The sequence below is a fragment of the Charadrius vociferus genome, unplaced genomic scaffold (assembly GCF_000708025.1).
Source record: "Charadrius vociferus isolate BGI_N301 unplaced genomic scaffold, ASM70802v2 scaffold108, whole genome shotgun sequence".
Taxonomy (NCBI): Eukaryota; Metazoa; Chordata; class Aves; order Charadriiformes; family Charadriidae; genus Charadrius; species Charadrius vociferus.
In genome coordinates this window covers 1939839-1961381 of record NW_009649770.1, presented here as the reverse complement: position 1 = coordinate 1961381, position 21543 = coordinate 1939839, and positions in this window count along the sequence as shown.

The following is a 21543-nucleotide window of genomic DNA, read 5'->3' as shown; positions in this document are numbered from 1 at the left end:
TCATCATCATAGCAGTAACAAATGGCTGTAAAAATACCATATGACTCCTCTTCCTGCCTCCTTGGTGGGAACAGAAGTGATGCAGAAGGATTGGGCTGCAAACCAAGAAAGCAAAGAAACAAATTCCACTACCATTTGGAACTCAGATTTGAGAAAATGCTATCAGGAAGAATCAAGTGTGGGAGAATGGAACAGAATTGTTTAGAAAGGAAAAAGGACAATCTACAAAGAAAATAAAAGATATAAAGAGGGAATGCAAGGATGCAAAAATGAAGAGTTTCAAGTTACGTGATTTACCACTTTATTGAAACGCTTTCTTACCAACTAAATTCAGTGAAGTTAAACTGGCAAATACCCTAGTGATTTTAACAGAGTTGCAGTAGAATTAAACTACTCAAGTAATTTGGACAAATGAATTAAAAGCTTACTGACAATAGGGACGTCCTAAAGGGAACAAAAATTGCTTGCTCTCTACAGGAAAGAAGTGTCAAATCATTTTTATTTAGATTAATATTACCCTCCTTTGACATTCCAGATAGTGAAAATACTAGGAGCTAGTTCGTTCCCTTGTTTCAAAATATTTCATTTTGTCTTAGAAGTTGATGAAAAGAATTCCATTGATTGCAACAGGCATTAGCTCGAGCTCAGATGAAAGAGGGGATGGTGAGCAGATATTTCTCCCTTCAGATACTGGGTGAGCCAATCAGGTATACACAACCATCCACTGTCTGCTAATGCTGCCGATCTGTTCACTTCAGAATTTGGCTTCTAAAGCCTAGCAATGCTTCATCGCCGCATCTCACTTTAGGCAAATTATCAGTATCTTCACCTTGTAGATTACATTTGTATGAATTCACAAGCTCTTTTTGACTATACCTAATTTCAGATTTTAGCTATTGGTTCTTAATTATATAGTATCTGAAGTGTCTAGTAAAAGCTTATATTCTTTTATCCTGGCTTAAATCTGGGCAGAGGGCTAAACTATATTATTGGGACTGTGTGCTGTCTAGTATTATAGAACTTATTCCAGCAATACTCCTTGATATTGATCAGCACAGACCAGCATTTGAAGGAGCCTGAAGTGTTTTAATACAGCATTGCACAGAGCATTTGCGTACGGATTAAAGATAACAAGGCAGTGATGTGATGGAATAGCTAGAATTCAAAACAGGTTGCCTCTCTGAAGGAACATATTTAAGTTCTAGACATTTGGCCATACCTGTCTCTTATTCTATTTATTCCCTTTAATTGAAGGTAACTGCAGTTTTATGGATTTTGTTGTGTACGCATGGTGGGTCTGAAGTATTACCTACTGTCATAAAACAAAAGCTGGCCAATAGTTTAAAATGTTCTTTATCATTTCAAAAAATGACAGTCAAGTTTTCAGAAAGTTTAGTTCTCAAGCCATAATGCTACCCATAAAAATAAATAAATAAATGAAGTACGGTGGCTGATCTTGCAAACTTAATCTTTTTAAGTTAGTCTCTTAATAGTCCTGGTGGACACCAAGTTGAACATAAGTCAGCAATGTGTGCTTGTGGCAAAGGAGGCTACTGGTACCCTGGGCTGCACTATGAGGGGTGTTGCCTTCAGGTTGAGGGAGGTGATCCTTCCCTTCTGCTCAGCATTGGTGAAGCCCCACCTGGAGTGCTGTGTCCGGTTCTGGGCTCCCCAGTACAAAAGAGATCTGGAGGTACTAGAGAGAGTCCCGTGAGGGACCAAGAAGATGATTAAGGGACTGGAGCATGTCTCCTACGCGGAAAGGCTGAGAGACTTGAGACTGTTCAGCCTCAAGAAGAGAGAGGCTAGGGCAGGGGGAGATGGTGGATCTCATCACTGTGTAAAAATACCCGAAGGGAAGGTGCAAAGAAGATGGAGCCGGGCACTTTTGGGTGGTGGCCAGTGACAAGACAAGGGCAACAGGCACAAACTGAAACACATGGGAGTTCTCTCTGAACAGAAAGAAAGGCTTTTTTACTGTGAGGGTGACTGAGCACAGGTTTCCTAGAGAGATTGTGGAGTCTCCATCCTTGGAGACGTTCAAAAGCCATCTGGACATGATCCTGGACAGCCTGCTCTAGGTGACCCTGTTTGAGCAGAGGGGAGTGGACAGGAGGAGCTCCGGAGGTCTCTGCCATCCTTGACGTTTTGTGATTCTGTGAATAATAATATTCACACTTTTATAATAGTAATATTTATATTGTGCAACTAAGAGATGAAATGGTAAACCTTTAATTTAGAACGTGCTCTATAAACTTAGTCAATTCAATTCCTACCGTTTATTTACAGAAAAGAAAAACATTCATAAAGGTAATTTTCTACTTTACAAAAATTTATGAAGATTTGTAAGGACCATTGTATAGATGGGGAAATTGAGATGCAAAACAGTATTTGCCCAATTTTACTGTGACTTCCTGAAAGTGATAGGAACACCACCAAAATACCACTAGTCTACTGGCTTAAATGGAAAGTGGCGATTTCAGTGGCTTATCTGTACACAGTTTATACATGAGGTGGAGTGGTTTGGAACAGACTTGCAACCTTCACTCAGTCTCTTGGTTCTTACGGCTTTAGCTAGACTCAACCTTGTTTTGATGCAGTAGTCTGTCTATGTATGTTCTTATCACCTTACCGTTACAACTTTCTTGCCAATTTCTAAATTACTAATCTTTTGTTGAAGCAGCTGACTTTGTAGCCTTTGATTTCCTAATCTTTGATCCATTCCTTTTCTCATCTATCTTCTGTTTCTGCTTTACCCTTTTTAATTCATTTTGTTGCTTCTCTCAGTTGATCCTGTAGTATTTTTTGTGCCATCATCTTCCCTTCAATCCTTTAACCTGAACTGTTTGGCCCAGTTTACTTTACTCTCCTATTTAATCCATTGTATTCAGTTCCTCCCATTTCATGCTGTGGGACAAATAGTTCTTAGCAGTCACCTTTTATATCACACACTATTCTAAGCACGTGTGCACGCTTAGCAGTCACCTTTTATATCACACACGTGTGCACATAACCCTTTCTATTAGCAAGAACTTGATACACTGGGCTCAAATTTGAATCAAATCACATGAATACTAGCAAATTGAGTCTCTTATCTTCTGAAATGAAAGCTTTTTTTCTCCTAACAAAAATACTGACCCTGAGAGCATTAAGGGAAGAACTTTTTGGAGACATTGTTAAAGCTTGAAAACTTAAGGTATTTCTAAGCAGGATCACTTTAAAACAACAGTTTTCTTACAAAGTTGTAAGTTTGTAGAGGAAGGTAGGTGACATCATTTCTGTTTTACAATGGTAGGAAAGAAACGCAGAAGAGGATATTCATAAAAGCTGCCTTTAGCCTGATGTATTCATCTTAGTAGGCTTCCTTAGTAGTCAAATGAAAACTAAAGGTTCCCCACTAGAGGATTTCCTTTCAAACAGGTACCTAGTTTAGCCACTTCTGACTTCCCCTGGAGTATTATATCTTTCTCATCTTCAATAGAGGCTGTCTAGGAACATTAGATGTATTTTGCTAGTTTGCCCTGAGAGGAGATAGGCGTCTTGTCTAATGTCATATAGGGAGTGAGTAGTAGAAAATCAACTGGACCCTCAATCTCATGTCATACAGCCCCTGTTCATGAGCAAGATCTCCTTCAGTACACAAGGATTTAATTCACATAATGAAGGACTTTTTTTGTGTCTTCACCATGAGTTTTACCTCTCATTATTCGTTTTATGCTACACATCTGTATCACGTTAATTTGCATGTACAAAATTAAAGCAGCTTCAGGCATTTTCTTTTTAGTGATTCAGTAAGCTTATTTCATGGGACTACCAAAATAAGATGTGATTTTATTCAGAGATCCATTCTTGAGCTTGAGATGTTCTAACTAACATGGAAATTCCTGGTTTAAACTTTTTTTTGAGACCCTGAACTAGTGTATTTCCAACTGAAGAGATGAAAAATGAGTGCTTTCTTTAAGGGTCTATCAGATTTCCTCGGTTAGAAATTGTAGTATTGCCAACCCCAAGTGTTAAGAAATATCCCATCGCCAAAACTTACGATTGGCTTCTAGATCAGGAGATTTTTTTTTATTTTTTTTTTTCTCCTTCTGACAATGACGGCACAAGGTACGGTGCTTCCCAGATTCTTGTTTAGCTAGAAACTTATTTGAGATTAAAAAAAATTAAAAGGCAAAATATTGGTGCATTTGATCTAATATTCACTAACTGTTGACATAACAGTTCCCTGTGCAATCATATACAATTTCAATTAATAGTTTTAATTAAATGCTGTTTTAACCTTCAGTCTTCTCTTGCACTTTCACTGTGTCAGTCTTCAATTATGGACTGTTCTTCAGCTCTCCATTATTTTCCTCTCTCCTCCATTAAAATTTTTGCTGATAAATTTTTGTATTTGTTTTTAATACTGTTTTCTTCAATTTTTATCCTAATTTTGTTGTTTTATTTGAGGTACTCCATACCATGAGTCCTGTTCTTGAATTGTATTTTTTTCATCTTGGTTGTTTTCTTTCTACACTTCTGTAATTTTTAAATGTGCTCCAAAGCTCTGCATTTACTTCAGCGACATTCAAATGTGTGTGTTCTCTATTCTGATGAAAAAATCAGAAATCTCTATTTTTTTCATGACTGGAAAAATAGAATTTTAGCCTAAGCAGTGTTTCTACGAAGTGTTTCTGATCTCATATTTAATGAAAAAAGAAAAAAGAGGTACATGTGATTAATCTATATTCTGGATGTCACTGTGTGACTCTGGTAACTTTTGAATTGCTGAACAATTCAATCACATTTGAATGATTAAAAGAGAAATCAAAGACACTAAGTTTATGTGAGATTTGTGAAAATTAAGTTTCTTTAGTGCCTCCATGGTGGAAAAGACTGCCATGTCATTTCATCTCTTTCTTAGCAAGGGTGAATCCACATGGGATACTGATTTTGGAAACCACGCTTCATTAGTTGTGGTGATCACGGAACTACTTATAAGCAGCACACAAATCCACATGTAAATTTTTCATTTTGAACAATGCAGAGAGAAAGCCCGTGCTCCTAGGAATACATGCGTCTGTTGTACATGGCTGTGTGCACACACTATAGTCAATACAGATAAACTCTACATTCAGTTGTAGCAAACAAGTACTTGTCCCCTGCTGTTGCCTCAATAGCTTTTGTTAGTGGTCAGAGATGGCAGTACTTACATTGTTTTCTCATCAGAAAAAAATGGTTCTTATCTTCTAAACAGAGACTGTATATGTACAGTTTGTTTGCCACAACATATCAAGTTGCACAACAGTACATTTTTTCCTTCTAATAGTATAATTCCCATCACAGTACATTCAGCCTTTTTCCTCCAAAAGACAAAATTAAGGAATTTTCTGTGCCTTTTTGTTTGGAGGGGGTTAGTTTGTTTTTGTTGGGAATGGACGTTGCATTTTGCTTTTTTTCTGGTAATTCACACTGACTTTTTGGCTTTTTTTTACAATTTCAAACCTCAAAGACAGTTTCTGCATAAATGTGATTTGACACTATTTGAGATAAAAGCAGGATGTTTAATTCGGCAAGAAACTCATGTTAAGTTCTTATAATGAATTCTCGGATAGACATTTTACAGCATCACCAGCCTTCTGGATCATATCAGCTGTTTTCCCTTAATTGCATGTCATGTAAGATCTTCCACAATATTGAAAATATAGTTCTCCATATATTTTGCCTTTCATTTCTTCCCCTGCATTTCAAAGGCAATTTGTTATCTGGTCCTCACTTCCATACAAAATCTTTTATACGACTATCCTTACAACCACCTTCACAGTTAATGAAATCACAGTAGTCCCATTTTACATATCGTAGAAATGTAGAAAACAGAACCGCAAGGGATGTCAAGAAGTCAAGAAGTTGTCTATTCCATCTCCCTGTGTCAAGACAAGATTAACTATGTCTGAGATAACCTTGACAAATATTTGTCTAATTTGGCCTTTCACATCTCCAGTAGTAGATATTCCACAGCCTCCAAAATCAATCTGTTCCATTTATTAACTGTCCTTACCATAGGAACACTTTCTCTTAATGTAAACCCGAATTTCCTTCATTGCATTTTAAGCTCATTACTACTTGCCATAGCTACTACAGTCATTGAAGATGGGTTAGTCGCATTCCGTGTGCAAAGTTTCACATTTGAAGGTGTGAATCTTCTCTCTCCTTACTCATCTCATCTTTAGTTAAAATAACCCAGCTAATTTCAGTCTGGTTTCGTATGACATGTTTCCCAGAGCCATGATCCTTGCGCTCCCCTGGACCCCCTTCAACTTGTCTTTCAAAACAGCATACGTGATGCAGTAGGCAAGGCTTTAGAAATGCCTGGTGTAGTGGAAGTGCTACATTTGGAGGTTGCATTCCCATGTCATGTACTGCAAAAGCATAATGCTGTGGATATATCACAGACGTTCAGCTTGTGATCTGCTGCAAACACTGTGTCATTCTTTTCTAAACTGTTGCATCTGTCTAGGTTCTCCAGTGTGGATTGTTCAGTTAATTGTTCCTCTAACAGATGGGATTTTAGACTTTCTTAACTAGATACTATATTTCATATAATGTATGGAGTTTGTCAGAGTCTTCTGTATGACAAGCTGGTCTTCCAGTACATTTGTGGTTCCTTTCCATTTGCTGAAAGCTTTAGAGAAACATTCCTTCTGTTCCATCAATCAGCTAACAAAAAATATTTGTACTGATCTGCTGAATTCTACTGCGTGCACGTCTCTTAACAACTATGCTCTAAGTGTGGTTTTTCAACCCGTTCTATGCTCAACTTCTCACAGTGTCTTGTATCTGCAGCTTATTTCTGGGAATGGCATGTGAGATAGTCTTGCAAGACTTTAAATAAAGCAGGATATATGATATTTACGATGTCTACTGTGCAGAGAGTTTTATCCTGGAAGGTAATTACCTCTCACAATTTACTTAAGAAGGTCCTTTCTTTCTCCTCTGCTGATGAACTCACAGGTTTTTTTGTCCAAGTGGTGTTTCTGAACTAACAACCCCCTCTATACTGAAACAACCATGGAAAAGCTGTGAGCACTTTTAGAAGGGCACAGAAGCAAGAAGGAGGCAAAATCCCTACTGTCTGGAGACTCTGTGTACCTTCTGTGGCAATCTTCTGTGTAAGTCAAACATAAGTAGCCCAAGCTGCTTAAGCCTCTGTGGGCTCAAGACAGACTGAATAGTAGCTGTACAGTGCCTGTGATATTGCCAAATTGATTCCATTTAGGAAAGGTTTGTGTTCTCTTAATACATAGTTCACTTTTGCATTGGTTATTACTAGAAGCTCGACTCTCACTTTTCTAGTGACAATATTAGAGCTGCTTGCTGCCATCTTGAAACTACTCTACTGATGCTGACAGACAAATGTGTTTTGTAACTTAGAGTAGAAATGTGGGCTCAATATTGTACTCTTCTTTTACTGTGTGTGTCATTTGGTGACACCATATTTTCATTTATTTTCTGGTAAGCTTGTCATCACAGGTTTTTTAAAGCGAAAGCAGTAAGTCGTGTGGTTTGACATCCTTTGCCATCTTTTATAAATTTTGATGCCAGTCTCACAACTATAAGCACTTCAGACAGAAGAATACATCTTTAGACTATAGCTGGATTGTGCAGAGATGGATGAGACTAGAGATTATAAGAATTATTGCTAACAGAAGTGCTGTATATTTTCCACTTCTTTGCATTTGGGATTAATACAGTGATGAATTCATTTTCCATTTGATCAGTGAGAAGATTAATTCATAAGCAGTTTATCTCTGGAATCCCTTTTCAACATAATATAAGCAAGAGTGGTAACACGCCCAGTTAGCATTACTCGCTAGTGACAATTTGAGCTAATTTCAATTTCAGCTATTAATTTCAGCTATAATTTTTCACTAAATTTGTTAGCTGACAGCCTATGTCATAATTAAATATTACTGCTATTTTAATGACATATGAAACGGATGATGGTCAGACACATGATTCGCACAGACTTAGAAACCTTGAAAAATATATCAAAGGGATGAGGTTGTTAAAGTTAGTCAATAAATAAAACACTGATTTAAACAACACTGGGACTCATCTGTCTTTCTGGACGCTATTAATAAGGCCTACATGTTACAACATAAGTAACAGAGAAACTGCTGCGACACATTTTGAAGTTACAGTGGTTTTCATAGACATTTGCTTCAATGAACTAAAATTTAGAGTGTGGTTTGAAATCTTTCCAACTAAAAAGTGGTGGAATGGCTTTTTCCTCTAAAAATAAGCTTAGGCCCAATAAAGCTAGTTTTTTTGTTTCTAATTAACATTGGATATTGTGATAGGTGTGATTGCTGGTCATCTGCAAATTCCATTCAGGCTTCTATTTCACACAGATAAAATTTAAGAATGGAAATAGCAAAAGAAAATTTCACAGATTGATTTAATTATATCCATGACCATGTTCTGTAGAAATTTTGAGTAGCTTTTTACAGATATCAGATTTACTTTAGACTACAAAATTTATAGTTAGTCTACTTTTGGCTAACCTAAATACTTAACATAATTTTGATGATAAATGTATCTCCTTGCCAGTATCACTGAAGTACTTAAAAAGCAGCTTAAAAAGGAATGTGGTTTTATTTCTTCTCTCATGAGGAGATATTTATTATAATGTTACATATGTTATGATAGTAGAAGGAATGTATGGATGTACATGTAATCTGCTGTCTCCAAATCTTGTTCCAAGTGTAAATGATTCAGTAGCCCTGCATCGGTCAGATCACTGTTGTATTTTTCTGTTGATGCTTAGGAATTGAATGTTGTTTCAAAATATCACTTGCTCTTCTTAAACGTGGTAATGATATAAAGGTGAGCCTTTCTTTTTTCTTCATCAGTTGGAAATAGAACATATTTCCCTGATACTGCTAAGTTTGCATAGCTCTCTTTCAGTTTCCTTCCATGTATTCCGAATGCTCAACCATCAGCAAAGTGTAAATTGGAAGTGCAGCCTTGGTTTTAATTTGCAATATATCCTAAGGTCTTCTATTTAAAGAAAACAATTGATTTTTTTACCCCAACCTGATTGTCTGGACAGGAATTTAATTTGAAGAGACATAAAAGTTCAGTGAAGGAAAAAGGTTTTGGCAAAAGGTCTTCCCCATTGTGAGTTTTTCATTTTGTTTCCATCTTTTCTTATGAAATTTGGGGGGGTTCTTTGGTATTTATGAAATTTTGGCTTAGATTAGGAAATGAATTAATAAGTTTATTTACTTCTTATCCATTTTTCCCAGCCTCTGGTACATCTGGAATAGCGCTTAAGTGGTAAAACTGAAAACATGGTGGTATGGATCACCGCAGGTGATACTCAGTGAAATGCTGCTTACTGCAATGACTACATATTGGCAGGCAGGATAATGGCAGAGGACATTTATCCTGTTAGAAAATAGGATAATTTGAGAAAAAAAGAAGTTCGGCAAACAACAGGAACAAGAGGAAAAAAAAAAAGCCTGGAATTACTATGCTACTGAATATTTGTTCCAGCCATTTAAAAGTAGTTCATACAGTTATTTCAAAGGTAACGTCAACCCACTCCTGCTTTGACCAATGAGTAAATATATGTTTTGTTTAAAAGAATAAATGATTAGTTTGAATCTTTAGTGTTTGATTTCACGTTGTTAGTAAGCAGGAGAAGAATCACTCATTAGTGACAAGAATAATCTGTTCTAGAATTTATTTTTCAACTTGAAGTTATCATGACAAGAAGTAGTATCTGTTTAATATAGTGTAGCATTTAGTTTTTGGAAGGCATGAGTGTTGTGGAACATTTAAAATGTGAGAGATACAGTAACCAGAAATTTGAATTACCTGTAACTGCAAGTCAGCCAGTGGATTGTATAAATACCTTTCAAAAATGCCTGTGGTAATTTATTTTCGCCACTTTGAGACAAATACATTTTTTTGTCCTTGCAACACATGTGAAGGACTGAGAAGTTAAATGTCCTTTTCTCTGTGGTAATTAAACAAATCAACTAAAGAAGAAAAAGAAATCTGTCTCCAAAACTTTTTGCATAATTCTTACCAACTTCAAAGTTCTGGGAATGCAAAGAGAGAAATATCTAGTATCCTGAATGAAGGTGGATTGTGTAGAACCACATGAGCTCTGAGGGTAATTTAAATGAAGTTAATAGTGGTTAAAACAGTATGTGAAAGTTGTTTGCTATAGCTTATGTCCTGTTTGCATTCTCATTCCATGCCAATTCTTCTGATGAAAATAACTGAGAAATTATTTGTGTCAGCATTCACAATTTTTATAACATAAACTAAGTGCCAGTTCTTCTTGAATATGATGAGAAATAATTCATAGTGCCTTTGTCAGATTATTGGAATACATACATATGTATTAAAGCAGGAAGTGTAGCTGCAAAAATTGAAGAATTGTCTAAAGTACCAAGAGATTCATAAATGTCAGGAAAAAAATTCAATTGTCTCCAGCATTTCAGGCTTGAGAAAACCCACTGCAAATTTGCCATCATGCCTAGAGATCAAAGGGTATCCTTGTCATTTTCAGAATTAATCACAGGAGCTTGACACTTCTAAGATAATACTATGAAAAGAGAGAAACTTTGCCAAAAGTGAATTTATTTTTATGTTTAAGCATTACAAGCTTGAATTTAAACTTTAACTGTCATTATAGAGAATTTGAATAGAATGTATCTGTGTCAGTTATCGTGATTGACTAATTGGCTTGACAGTGCATTGCCAGTAATATGATAACAAACAGTCCCTGTCCCAAATAACTTACAATGGAAAAGAGAGAAGGCACGAGTAGGAGGCAAAGGAAGAATAAATGCTATAACCAGGATCAATATAATTCTAGTTCCAGAGACGTCTTATGGGGTTTTTTGTGTATTTCTGTGTGTAATAATGAGAGGGACTACAGTGCAGGAAAAAAACTCAGGGAGGGGAGCTTTGAAGAAAAAAATATTGTCTTTGCAAGAGAAGGTTCATTCAGAACCAGAAACATTTCTCTGCACAGCCACAGATTTGTAACTTAAAGACCTATAAACATTGAATAGGAACAATAATATGTATTTTTTTCTGATACCACAAATACCTGGCTACAGTTTGTCAACAGCATGTAGTCATTAACATTTTTCTTATCATTAAGTTAAAATTAGTTTCCTTAAGTAATTAATTAATTTTGAAGCATGACACAGTCCTGAAAATTCAAGTCATTTATGGATAGCTTATGATCACAACTAGACATAAAATACCGTGATTTTTCTATTTACTGGATTATTGGCTGAAGTCTTGTCTCAGCAAAACACATTAATTCATTCTCTGTTTGGAATTTGGGTGTGTGTTTGGGGCTTTTCTGGTTTATTTTGGTTTTGAGAGAGAGACAGAGAGGAAGCACATCTTGGCTTTGTTGTCCGTGACCTGGTAAATCAAATGAGCAGGACACAAACCAGCTCTATGCTATTTGCATTCTGAATCTGAATAAAGCACTACGTATTGGTTTTGGTAACACAAATAGCTGTTCAGGAAAAAAGATCAGAATTCTTGTTAGAAACCGTCTACTGGATATTTTATATTTCTCATCATTTTTGGATTTTGCAGCTGCAGCCTTGGTGGTTTGGGGTTTTTCCTTGTGATTTTAAGAATAAAATGCAGTGATGCTAAGTACAACTCCCACTTCTGTGGGTTTTTGTTCACATGCATAACAAAGTTAATTATAAAATTCGCATAGAATTTTGGTTTGTCAGGCCAAGTATTTTGAGAGCCAGAAGGTACTGTGAGTGCTTTATGATTACATTTACCAACAGCATGACAACATACACTTCAGTGTATTCAAAGGAAAAGATAATCAGGTAGCCAAAGGAGGACAATTATCTTTCATACTAATTGGCAAGTTCCTTTTAACCTTTAATTAACTGTGAATTTTCAATAGGTCTGAATAGTCTTGTTAGGCTTCTTGCTGGTAGAAGGTCATGGAAATATCTCTTCTGCTGATTGCACAGATGCAGTATAAATAAAATATAGGTGCATATACAATATATAAGGTCATAATCCTCATTTGCACTTTGAAGTGCATAAAGTATGAAAATCTTACACTGCTGAAAGCGCTGGTGCTGCCAGGAGTTTTTACTTGTAGCTTCAAAAGAAAATTCAAATAGATTTTGCATTCTCGGTTTGTTTCTCTTGGCACATTTTTGATACAATCAGCAGCAGTTACTTGAAAGGCTCAGAACTGATTAGCATAGAGCCTAATATGCCTTCTTAGATGCTGTCCTAGAGAATATTCCCCACAGAGCAAAGGTTAAGATGCACAGAAGAAACAAAACACTGTTCTCCTGAGTGCTGAGTTATTCAGCATTCTAGAGACTGCTTCCTTTAAGATGTGCTACTCCCTTTTGGTGGGTGGTTTATTATAGAAAAGACAAGAAACACTGCATTTTCTAAACGTTTCTACCGTATTATCTCTGCAAACAGGTATTTGACAATGCAATGTGTTCATCTTCATATGGATTTGTCATACTGACGGAGGTATTGTATACCTGTAAATTAAACATCTAGGCATCTAGTGGCTAGGAAAGGGTGTTAGAAAAGAAATGGTTTGGATCAAAACCCCTTGTGACACAATATTTTGCAGGTGTAAAGGCAGTAGGAATAAGTAAGGTCTCGGACCATTCCAGTCATATGGGTTACATCGATTTGTTTCCTGATTAAATAAAACAGGTAGCAAAGCAATATGCACAGTGCGTGAGATGAATAGCCTCTTGTTGCTAGCCTTGGTCAGGTTCCAGTTAAAAGGCAACGGTGAATCCTAGGACAGTGGTTATTGAGTCCTCGGTATCCATCTTGCTTGTGATCGACTTTTGCTTTTTGTTGTGCTTTTTGCTTTCAAATTATAGTTTCATTATGCAGCTGACTGCGTTTAAATATCTTAGTTATGTATAAATGCTGCTAAAACTTATTTTTGTATACTTTTAAACCTTTTTCTAGTCAAATTCTACCTCTGAGATGCCTTCTTTCTTGTTTGAAGCATCATTCACGTATTCATTCTTTGTTGTCTTGCATCAGATTGTTTATAGTATCCTAGCAGCAGCAATCAGGTGACCATATCTTTGTGTTAGTGGATTTTCTGATTACTTGAGGCATAAGGAAGAACAAGAATATGTGCAGTGTGTTACCCAAATTGCTATTTCTTACAGATTCACCCAGACATATGGGGACAAGAGAGGAGGTCCAGCCTTATACATAGCAGAATGCAACTGTGTGAAGGCAAAAATAGAAGTCAGGCTAACCGTGGCTTCCCTTGTTCTTTCTATACATATCCAAAGACCTACCTCTTCTCACTTCTGTCTCATGTACTGTATACATAACCTAGCAGAATTAACTGAAAAAGCCCTTTCACCTTTCACTTTAGGATAAAAACCTATTTTGATGAAGAAAGGACATTTGCTAGACAGTACAAGAACTGACTGGCAAACTGGTTCCTAAATTGCCGTTGTGGAAAAATTGGGACTGCTTGCCTACTGTATGCTGACTAATGTCAGTGATAGTATTAACAATAATTTTATGGAATGAGGACTTGGGTAGGGTGTTTTGTCTCTGCAAAATACATTAATATCTCTATCAAATGATGGATTTTTTTAATTATTGTTTGATTCTGATAAAAATACCTTATTAAAAATGAAACAAAAGAATTTTACTAAAATGGGATCATGACAGCATTTGAACTTGCCTTTGCATTGTAAAAGGCATACTTCAACCACAGCAAATCTGGTATTACTGTCTTTATGTTACTTTTGTTTAAAGTGTAACTTACTTTGAAAACCAAAACGGACTGTTCATGATCAGCCAGTCTCCTCTGCCTTTGGAATCAAGGCTATTCTTTGGAAAGTGTTCTGTCTACTAAGGGCCAAATGGCTAATAGAGTAAAAGGTCATCTGTGCAACCTAGATCTTAGACCTGCTAAAATAAGGTGATTTTGCCTCACGCTGTAGGCTGTCCTCTTCACTCCAGGAGCATTCACAACAGTAATCAATGTGGAATAGTCCCAACAGAGACATATGTTGGGATATAAAGAAAAAAAGCATTTCTATCAAGAGAAAATACGTTACAAAATTACATACTGAGTGAATTAGATCTTTCCCTCATACCTAGAGGAAACGCTACGCCATGCAAATAGCGTGCTGTCTCAGTAGTGGATGAGGAAGGAATAGTCGTTCTCACTGGAAGCCTGGAGAGAGGAACATAAAACATTTTCAGAAATTGCTAAATTTGCTTTCTTGGATTTCTTGTGATATGACAGGCTGGATCGTTTTGGCTGTGCTCTCAGTGATGAATATCTTTCCTTACCAGCAGTTCCACTGAAAAAAAAAAAAAAAGATCATTTACTTAGGCAAAAAACACCTTCAAAATGCCAGATAGACATACAAATGGGAAGAATTTGTCACCACCTAGCAGCATTATTTTACAGTCTTTCCTTTGAAATCCTTTGGAGTTCTGACTACTAGATTGTAACCAACTTGAACCTCTTTATCAGTAATTGCAGTTCTTTTTCAAACTAATAGCTTTACAAGGAAAACAGAGATAATGAACAGAGTATTCTTGCCATGTCAAAGATAGCATGTGGGCTGACTGCTGCAGTGGTTCAGTGGAACGCTTGTGTGGCTGGAAGACTTTTGCATTGGCCTTGAGGGATGATATCTGCCTGACCTTTGCCTAAGCTTCTGTGGATGTACTAATTTTATGGCTTTGTTGCATTTGAGAGGCTGAAACTATAGCTAGAATACCAAACACACTCATTTTTCCCTAGCCATTTAGCAAAATAGGACTGTGTAGAATAAGTTTGTTCACTTCCGAGAACAGGAATATCTGCTCTGTATTAATTTCTAGCAAGGAAATAGAGCACACTTCCTTAAGGGACTGATAATCTCTGTTTCTAATTAGAACTATTGTCTGTATAGATCTGAGAACTAAGAATTTTGTTTGTAACCTTTACTAGTGATACCATAATTTTACATGGCAAAGATTAAGTCAAACTTTTTACTTTCTTCACAGAAAAAAAAAAACCCAATCAAGTGGTAAAAACATCATTTTATCTCAAAAGTCATTATACTTTTACAGCAATTTATGCCTACTGTGGATCAACTTGAGAGTTTAGGACATTGCTGCAGCAGCAACTGAAAAAACCAAGACCTGCTGTAGGTCCCTATCATGGTATGATATGAAACAGAGTGGAATCTCCCTAACAGGAAACCCTGTTCTACATCTTTAGATGCTCTTAGCTGGCACTGCCTGTGAACTACATCATAGTTAATACCATTCTGTCTCTTCGATAAAATTAACAGACTTCAACTTTACTTAATAAAGGCAGAAGCCTATGAGGGTGCATCAATGAACAGCAGCAGTTTTCAGGTTTCAAATGTGTTGAAATAAAGTTTCTTCTGATATATGATTAATCTTTATGGAAGTACCCCTGACAAAATTTACTACAAATAAGTGTCTAAGAAGAAATAAAATTCTCCCCATGTATAGGTTTAGCAAAATGCTATGAGAAAAATATGTGATAGTTACTTCAGTACAAATTTTTGTTTCGGGCCCAGGTAATTTATTAGGTAGCTTTAAAAAGTCAGAGACAACGAGCTGAATGAAATACAATTTGAAAATCAGAATAAAGTATTCACCTGTTGCTGGGTGGTTTCGCTTTTGGCACTGGAAAGATGATCTTTATAGGGTAGCAGATAACTGTCCTGAGCTATAAGATATGATTACGTGATACCAGGATAAACAGCCTGCGCTTGTTTAGGAAGTACTTCATCACAGAGCTTCTGACTCTAATTTAGTCTTTTCTAAAGAAGGTTGGCAGTCTCTGTTGTCATGCAGTGATGCTGAAGTACCTGTCCCTCAGAGGGACAGATTTTGTGAGCTGTTGCCAAAATATTTAAGTCAGAAGTCTAGAAGATCACTGATTTCTATCAAGGATGTCTGATATTACTGAAGAGTTATTTCCTGACAATGTGGAGCAGTTGGGAAGCAGATCAGATCTTTCCTGTCTTCTCCTTTCTCTGCTATAAACTGATCAAGAATTTGAGTGGACTAGTGGAAATTCCTCCAATATTTAAAACTAGAGTATTAATCTGTTAATATGGACTGGTAGGTATCCCCTGTACAGGTCAGTAGCATCAGGATGCAGAAGTAGTCATCACATAGAGTACAGTGGAGATACTGAACTGTATCTGTAAGAAGCCCAAACAAGATTACTTCTAAAGTAATATAACCATTAAATCCTCTCTTCCTCCTGTTGGGAGGAAAGTCAGCACTCAGAACGTCCTTATTGAAAGCCCATATAGGATATGAGAACATTTTTTACCTTCGGCTTTCTTCCCTTTGGGCTTAGCCTTCTATATTTCTCCTTTGAGAGGTAACATTGAATGTAAACAAGCAAACTGTTATGAAGATCAAAGATAAGTCCATAACTGAAGTGTGATACAGCCTGAAGTAAACAACTGGATATAATTTAGCAGTTAGACTGATTTTATAACACCTCATTAGGAAAAAAGAAACCCTTAAAAATTGAGGAACCATTTTTTAAAATCTTGTTTTATCTTTCCCTTTAAGATAAGTGATTATACTTTTGCTGCAGAAAGCATCAAACACCAGGTCAAAAAACACCAGGTGGTTGGGTTTGCTTTTCTTCTAGTCTATGTTTAAGAGTTTGAGTGTTGTGAACTAATCGAATGATCATTAGAGCTGTTTTCTTTGTATGTCACTCTAAAAGACTGGCTGAGAGCGCTGGAAAATGCAGGTGCAAGCTGAAAATTAATGAATTATAAGGATTGGCAGTGATGGTTTGTGAAGCATCATTTGCTGGTTATAGCTATATTAATCTGCTTTGTTACAGCTTGCTTTCTGTCTCAGAAGCATTCTCTCACATTGTTTTGTTTTCAAAGAAGATCCCTCTCACTCAAAGTAACGCTTCCTTAATTTTCTTTGGAAAGAGCCCACTTCTGTTATGCAAATGTAGCTGTTCTCCTGAAGGAAAAGATTATTTAAAGATGTTAATGTATTATTAGATGTGAAACTTTATTTTAGTAAAGTACATTTTCAATATCATAGATGTTTCTTACATATGAAAGCAAAACTAGACCACTTTTCCCCGCTGTTATCTGAATTTGACACGGCTGATCAAATCTAGGATACAAATCACTGTCTTTTCATATTTGTATTCTGTATCATCGGCTCTAGAAAGCTAATGCGTAATATTTCAAAAACTGGAATTTGTTGTCAAAAAGCCAAGTCTGATTGTTTGCTTTTATGTTATGTTGCTCCCATTATAAAGGACTCCATTCAGTTGGGAGTATGTTAATGCAATGCACTCATTAGAGAGGGACACAAGTGAGATTGCATGAAATACACCCTGAACCAGTCTTTGGCTCTGACAGTAGCCTGAAACTCTTGTCTGTGGCAGTATGTGTAGGTTCTGTTTGAAAAGGTGCCAAGTTATTCCTACATTTTGAGGATTTTACTAGCTGTTGCTTAAATACACCAGGACAGAATTCATGGACTCTTTCTTTACTATCGCATTCCCCCCTGGTGCTTTAAACCCCAGATACTGTCAGTTTCTGCAGACTTAGAAGCACTAGAACCAGTTGTCATAAGTTGAGCCTGGCAGACAGTCACTGATGGAAGTTTTTACCCGAACTCAACGTTATACTTGTAATAAGCAGAAAACTACAAAATAGTTGCAGGCAGTAAGATCTTGACATGCTCAATTATGATAAAATGGAACTGTTTGTTTATAAAGAGGACTAACAATATTTGGAGGAGATTGAGTGTGGCTATATATTCTCAAGGTTATGAAGAAAAGTCACCAATATCTGAAATGGCATTTGTTTTCCTCCACAAACACTGCGAACTTGTAGAAATATAAACGAATCATTCTTCTGCTTTCATTGCACACACATCTTCAGGGCTTTGCCTCTTATCTATGTAAGAAAATACAAGTTTACAAGTTTAAACTGTTGTACAGATAGCCAGGAAAAGGAATTAAATGTGTTTTATATAACATACCTACTGTAACCAGTAATGTTGATTATTCAAAGCAAAGAATTAGCATCTTAAATCAAATAAGTGAATTGAGGTTATTGTACGAGAGCAGACGGTTTTACTTACCTTGACTATCGTCCATTGGAAATACCTATTGTATCCAGCTGCATGCTCTTTTCTATTATAAATGGCTTGCTTGTTTTGGTTTTGGTTTGGTTTTTTTTTCCCTTCCTCTACAGCAAGCAATATCAGGACACTGTACAGTGTTTTCCAGCTGAATTATTAGTAGTCATAGATGTTTTCAGAATTTCAAGGTTGTGCATTTTAGCTGTGTTTACCCGAGCCTCCAAGTGCATCCTCCCACTTGGCATTCATGATCTGGGATAACTGTGATTTCCTTTCTTTTCTTAGAGGTTTCGCTGTCGCATGTGGTGGTATATAGAAGTTATTTGTCAACATAGCACAGGAACTTTTAATAACGATGTTCACCAGTTAAAGCTGGTCAGACACAATTTAGTTTGATCTCACTTTCCATTTATACCTCCAGCAAATCTCCCAACAAAGGCTAGTGATGGCAGAATATTATAAAAGTTTACAAGATTTGTTTTGATTAAATAACTGAGACATGGGGTACTATGTATCTCTCAAGGTTTTCCTTTTCATTTTCATATTTGACTTATTCCTACCTATGGACAATTTCGAAATGCCACAAGGGACACTTTTTTCTTGCAATGTTTTTTTCAGTGCCATTAGACAGCAACAAAATTTGTTGGATGGTTTGATCAACTGAACGATGCTGATTTTGTTATGAGAGTGTTAGTCATATCTTTTCTGATATCTTATTGACCTGATAAGATAGGTTCAGTTCAAGAAGGACTGGGAACTGCTGGAGAGGGTCCAGCAAAGGGCTACAAAGATGATCAGGGGATTGGAGCGTCTTTCTTTTGAGGAAAGGCTGAGGAACTTGGGTCTTTTTAGTCTAGAGAAAAGAAGACTGAAGGGGGATCTTACTAATGCTTAAAAATACTTAAAGGGAGGGTGCCAGGGGGATGGGAACAGTCTTTGTTCAGTGGTGCCCAGTGATAGGACAAGAGGTAATGGGCACAAACTTGAACATAGGAAGTTCCATCTAAAAATGAGGAGAAACTTCTTTACTTTGAGGGTGGCAGAGCACTGGCACAGGCTGCCTAGAGGGGTGGTGGAGTATCCCACTCTGGTGACATTCCAAACCCGTCTGGACGCCGTCCTGTGCAACCGCTGTAGGTGACCCTGCTCTGGCGGGGAGGGTTGGACTAGATGATCTCCAGAGGTCCCTTCCAACCCTGACCATTCTGTAATTCTGTAATGCTATTTATCTAATTGCTTTGAACTATTTTTCCCCCTCCCACCATCAATTTAGATTGTGAGCTCTTCGGTGCTGGAACTGCCTGTCTCTATATGTTTTTGTAACGCCTAGTGTGGAGAGGCCATTATATTATTGTCAAGGCGTGACTCAGCCATTATATTATCATCAAGGCATGACTCAGATGCAGATGATTACAGAGCCTCAGCTGGCTTGCCAATAGAGTGCAAAGCTGTGAGCGTGTTCTTTTTAACAAGTGTTTGCAAGCATCATACACTCTCAAAAAGTTCAAATGAGATTAAGGTATGGTAGAAAGTTTGGGGGGTTTATGCCATCATTTTTCTCTAACTGTGAATTACAAATGCTTTGCTAGGAAGAGTAAGCTTCCAAAATCTTATAAATGAAATAATCTTCTGTTGGGTTGCCAAAAAAGGCTTTCAACTGTATAGATTCATACAATGAAAAGGAAAAGAAAATACAGAGACAGGAGACCACACTGCTGCACAGTCTTTGAACGTATAATAATGCTAGTGCCAGACTTCCCTACCTCAGAGTGCCAAATTGGCACTTACTGTAATCCTCCCCTTTCCTAGTGTTACACTCAGCAGTCAAAAAAACCTGGAATGAGTGGAAAGTGTTGATTTAGCTCTGGGGAAGTCCGATGCCAACATTTAAAAGGAGGATAAGGAGGATGCAAGTATAAGGGAAAACAGAAGAACAAAAAGGAAAAGGGGACTAGAGGGGGAAAGGAGAAAATGGGATCGAAACAGAGATACAAAGGAGCAGAGAGTGCAAAAGCATATGAAAAAGAGATAATAGAAAAGAAGATTTATACTGGAAGTAATACAGTCAAAGTTTTGCCATTGATTCCTACTGTGCATAAAAATGGCATCTTGTCTCATTTTCCATCCTGAGTGTTCAAATACTTGTAGAGAGTCAAAGATCTGCTTGGCAGAACTTCCCCATTGAGTTATCTTCTAAGTGACCTAAAGAAAAGACTTGGGTTTTTGTAAAGCATCTGTCAGTATGATGTTTTACCAAGTATCATCCACAGTTTTGAGAATCAAGAAGAAAGAGTAAAATGCAAGCAGACACATACACACAAAAAACTCTCAACCCAAACCAAAACCAACCTTGAATGCAAAATATAAAGGTTGCTCCTATCTAAATATGATCACCAAAAGCAAACGGACTTGCAAGAACAGTCATGTTCGGACTATAATGATTAATGTTCCTATAGCCCACAGTAACCACAGGAAATGGCTCCTTAGATAGGATGGAACTAAATAGGATTTGTCCTAGGGTGCAACCTTATCGCCAAGTGCAGCAGCTGAAAAACTTATGTTAGAACATCTTACACGTTGCCTCTACTTCATCTCTTAGGGTTAGTGCTTGTGTCTCAGGAGGCCAAGTATGAGCACACAGAAACAATATGGAACCTCTGCTCTTAGTTTTCTAGTTCACTACTTGGTCATGAGGGATCTTGTTTTTTTCCTGAGGGGTCAAAACTCGTTTCTGAAGAAAATGATTTTTTTCTGTTATATACCAAAATAAGTGTAGGGGAAATGTCATTCCTGACTTTCTCAAAAAGTATAATGTTATGCCTTGAAAAAAGATTTTTTATGTTCTCCAAGAATCAGACTGTAAGATGCAGTGCATGCTTATGCTCTTTATTTAAAATAACTCAGAATTGGACTGTCCCTCTGTTAGTTAAAGGGTAGCAGCCCCCAGTACGTCTGTAACACCAACACTGTCTGGGGAGGAAACCAGTATTTTTGAGGGCATCAAGATGTGAAGGATCAAGCTGATACTCAAAATAAGAACAAAACCGTCATATAAAGTAAATATACATATATATGTATTTATTATTACCGAAAAATCCACTGACCGTTTCAGCATTTTGTTGGAGGAAAGAAAAAATGCCACCACAAAAGGACAACCCCCCCCCTTTTCTGTTTCAAATCAGTAATAGTTTGTTAACTGAAATGGAAGATTTTAAATAAAGCATATAGTCCCTGAGAAAACAAGTTATTTCATCAAAAATCAGTTTTCTGTGCAGATAATGAGGATTTTGACCTGACTTTAATGATCAGATTAAGAAATGAGTGGGAAATTGTGTGTCCACTGCCCTCCCCGCCCCCCCA